This window comes from Hesperophylax consimilis, chromosome 13 (genome assembly GCF_061612785.1).
Source record: "Hesperophylax consimilis isolate HC1 chromosome 13, BYU_Hcon_1.0, whole genome shotgun sequence".
In the NCBI taxonomy this organism is placed as follows: domain Eukaryota; kingdom Metazoa; phylum Arthropoda; class Insecta; order Trichoptera; family Limnephilidae; genus Hesperophylax; species Hesperophylax consimilis.
In genome coordinates this window covers 33,483,872-33,488,217 of record NC_142848.1, presented here as the reverse complement: position 1 = coordinate 33,488,217, position 4,346 = coordinate 33,483,872, and the positions used below count along the sequence as shown (strand labels likewise).

At 33.8% G+C, this 4,346-nt stretch overlaps 1 pseudogene; it reads right to left on the bottom strand.

The window, feature by feature from the left end:
* Positions 1-447: 447 nt before the first annotated feature.
* On the bottom strand, positions 448-3,649 carry LOC149418868 (transmembrane reductase CYB561D2-like; annotated as a pseudogene).
* Positions 3,650-4,346: the final 697 nt, after the last annotated feature.

The window sequence follows — 4,346 nt, the reverse complement described above, 5'->3', positions numbered from 1 at the left end:
TGGCGAAAATTAACAAAAAAATGGCGAATTTATCTGGAATTGAATGTAATACGAAAATATATCCAGCGCAATCCGAGGTAATTTTTAAAGTACGTTTAAATTTCTCTTAATTCTTGCAAAATACTACTGCGTCCAAATTTGGTGTTGAAAATCTTATATTCTCTGCGCACACAGTCACCTAGTAAGAACCCATGGTTTGCACGTCTCTGGTGCCACTAGTATGTTTTGTATGAACATTTTCTTAGAACAGAAAGTCCCATAGTCGCTGATATTTATATAGCACAAATGGGATTCATTTCATCCTCGCTCTTGGGCAGAATAATTCTGACGTTTTGATTTCTTAATGTTCTGTTTAAAGTGTGGTAAAATTATAATGTATGTTTATTTTAATTTTCTTTTTTATAAGAGTTCTCCGCACAAACGCACTTAGAATACCGTCACTGCATGTTATCTGCCACTAAACCCCTTCAAGCTTTCCATCGGCCTTTTCATAGCATAGATCTGTATCAACATGACGAATATGATGAGGCACGTGGCGGTCTCCCTTCCTTTAAAGAAGACAAAGTATTGTGGTTTGTTGAGACCAAGGATGAGTGTGACGAGCCCCATAGTGACCGCCATAGACCCGCAGATCGTGTGGACCCGCCTTGATTGTCGAAGGCTTCACTCTATCCCTCAGCTGGGGACTGAAGAACGATAGGAATCCATTCAGGCAGCTTACCAACGATAATATCAATGCGATTAGACCTGAAATCATAAAAATAATTAAATGACCTTCGTGATAAAAATGGGCGGGTTATTTTGTTTGTAGGTCGGAAGGCAAATGAATAAATGTTTTTTGTTTTCCGGAAAGTCAGTATCCCAACAATGTTTAGACGGAAATCTTTCAGTATTTTTTTTAAACTAAATCTTTAGGTTTTGCTTAAAATTGAAGCTTTTATAATATATCAGCTTAACCAGCCAGTAGCCGAGTGGACCAATGCGTTGGTTTTCCACCCCTTAACAAAGTTGACTGCACAAGCAAAATTTTCCGCTTAAATAAAAATTTGAAATATTTTGTGTCCTGTTTCCTCAATTTGTATCGTTTCGGCACCTAGCCGGGGCCTCTTCCGAGTTTGGGGTCCTATGAAAAACATATTTGTCTTAGGGAACTTATCTCCTAAGTCAAAGATTGAATGCCCCACGAACGTCATACTTTGGAAAATAATTATAAGCAATAATTAGTCATCCGAAATACTAATACAAATTGAAAATATCTCCAGAGTAAAAATAAATGCCGCCAACGGGAATTAAACCCGTGCCTTCTGATGTCCGGTCAGATGCTCTGTATCCACTGAGCTATGTCGGCTCATTTCCAACCCGCAAAATGATTCAACATGTACTAGTACGTCAATCAACAATTACTGCTTATTATTTTTTTTTTCACCTGTAAACAACCAACTTTATTTTTGTAGGAAAGGCTTTGTTAATGCTAAATTTCTCACTAGATGGCGTCGAGAGATATGATATCTTCATTAATTGGTGAAATATTTTTGACTTGTCAAATATTATTATTTTTAAATGATAAACTAACAATTATAAGACAAGGTTTTATGCATCGCATAAAGGATAACAAATAATTAAAAGCAATAATTATTCATCCGAAATACTAATACAAATTGAAAATATCTCCCGAGTAAAAATAAATATTTTTAAAAAATGCTATGCATAAAACCTTGTCTTATAAACGTTAGTTAATTATTTAAAAATAGTCATAGTTTAGGATTAATAGTCCTCTTGAGTGACGATATGACAGCTGACATGTTCTCTAACATGTCAAGAAGTAAAGAAGAAGATATCGGTAAATAAAATTATTCTTATGTAAGAAGATTTCGACCTACCGCATATCCCATGAGCTGTGTCAAACTTAGCCCCATAGGTTTGAATTGCCAGAATAGCCCCCGTAAGAGATGATATGACCCCCAGCGAGGCCAGTACCATGTGGACTACCCTCTTGGTCTGTCTGGAGAGCACAGTACCCATAGGACCATCATTGCTAAATGACAGGATGGCCTCTACCATAAGCAGTTGGTACTGGAACGTTAAACCACGTTGACAATATGAGAAATGTATTACGAATTAAGATTCAATCGACCATCTTAACTACGAGGAACATGGACAATATATTTTTGTACCAATTTTGATTTAAAAAATCGTTCATATTGCTTATACTTTTGATGTATAAGTTCCATTATTAATTATCAGCCTTATTAGCCTTTCCCGGCTACCTAGAGATATAAGATATCTATCTGTATTTACCTCAGGTAAATGTGTGGTAAAACCATGTATAATCATAAATGCAAGGCAGATGTAAGTGTAATGTGTAAGATTAACTGAAAAAGGACGCTTAGATGGTTTGGACATTTAGATGAAATTAACGAAGAAAGGAGTATAAAGAAAACAACAAGATCAAGTTAACCAGGGTCAAGTTAAGTTCGCCCAGCGACAGTTCTCTTATATAGCGCCTAAAATGTTCAACTTACTGAGTATTGTTATTAAGACATCGAAAACTGATGATCTTTATGACATTAGTGTACAGAACTGGTTATTTGCTCAAGGAAGGAAATATTATAAAGAATGCCTTACAACTTAATAGTGTTCTTATTTTACGAGTAAAAATTTTATCTCTAAATTAAATTTCTACTAAAACTTTATATTACGCTGATGCGATTATTTTTATTTTTATTTCTATTATCCCTAGCATTATCTATTATTTTTATTTGTATCCTACCTTATTTTTATTTTTATCTTTATGTTTACAAGATTCACCTACTCCAATTCCTTTCCTGTATGTGATCATGTACATAATATTATATATTCAGTATTGGTTATTTATGAAGGGAAAGAACTATTTTAAAGAATACCTGACATCATTAAATAAGTTCATTTGCTTTTTTATTCTTTTTTTTCATTTCAATTCTGTTTAAAATTTCTTTTTAAAATAATTATTTAATTTATCTTTATTTTCATCGCTTTCTTATTTTCAGCTAAACCAATTTAACCTATACCTATTTTACAACTGAATGAATCATGTATTACATTTATATAATTATACACAAATTTCGACTACCATGATACGGACATGTGTCTAGTGTGGTAGTCGAAAAGCATGTAAAAAACCTGTATCCAAATATATTTTTATTAATAAAGAAAAAAAAACCAAATACTTGAGTCGGGGCGTGTCGAGAATCAGAATAACAGAAGTAAATGCATTAAACGATGTGGAAATGTGTCTGAAGCAAGGAGTGGGTGCCACGACCGAGTCAAAACGGGGTAGTGGTTATTTAAATACATAATTATTAGAATTATAAAAATCAATAGATACATGAATCGATGATGAAGTAACAGAACTGTATTTTATATTTTTGTTTACGACTTTGGATGGCCATTTAAAATAGGCATAACATATTCAATAACTTACCCCACAAACTGAGAACGCAATATGAAGCTGGAAACTGCCCATCACGTACCCCGCTTTACTGCCGAGGGTCGCTGCTGCGAAATTCACAACGGAGAACACCACCAGACCAACCATCAGATGTTCCATCACGTTGCCCAGCAACCTGACAGCCAACCACCTCGGACTTCCACGCGATGTCCCGTCTTCCATTTTGCGACTTCATTCACACTCGGTAATAGACACGCAGGGGAAGCTGATATACATAATATGTAACTCTGCGAAATGTCTAAACAACATGCATATTTTGAAAGTATACTATGTAAGAGCGGAGGTGCGTACTAGTCGCAGTGATAATTAATGTTAAGCATCAATCTTGTATACTTTCTATGAAGTTTGGCCTAAAATAATATTCACTAGTACCAAGCATATGACCAAGGAACCTAGTTTGTACTTAATATAAAGGCCTCAGCACGTGCAAGCCACCCAGTGAGGCCAACATTACTGGAAAATTTTGAAATGTAAAAAAGATTATATCAAATAAAAAAATACGAAAAAGGTTATTAGTTTGGTTGTATTTTATTAAATTATGTAAGAATATAAATTTAAACTAAGAACTGAAAAACGTAATTTTATTAAATACAAAGTAGACTGATCGTTTTTTTTTAATTTTTCTTGGATTTTGAAAGTATAAAGTGTAGGAATGCAAAGTTTGTATTTTGAAAAAAAATTATTTCTTAATACTTCTGAAATCATACTGCGTTAGTTCAATGTGTGTGCATTTTAGTATTCTTCATGTAGAAAACTTATTGACATAAAATATTGCTATTTTATTAAGAATCTCTTCAAATTATCCGTAATCCGGCTAAAAACGGTGATTGCAACCTTAAAATGATGAATTGATAGGTCT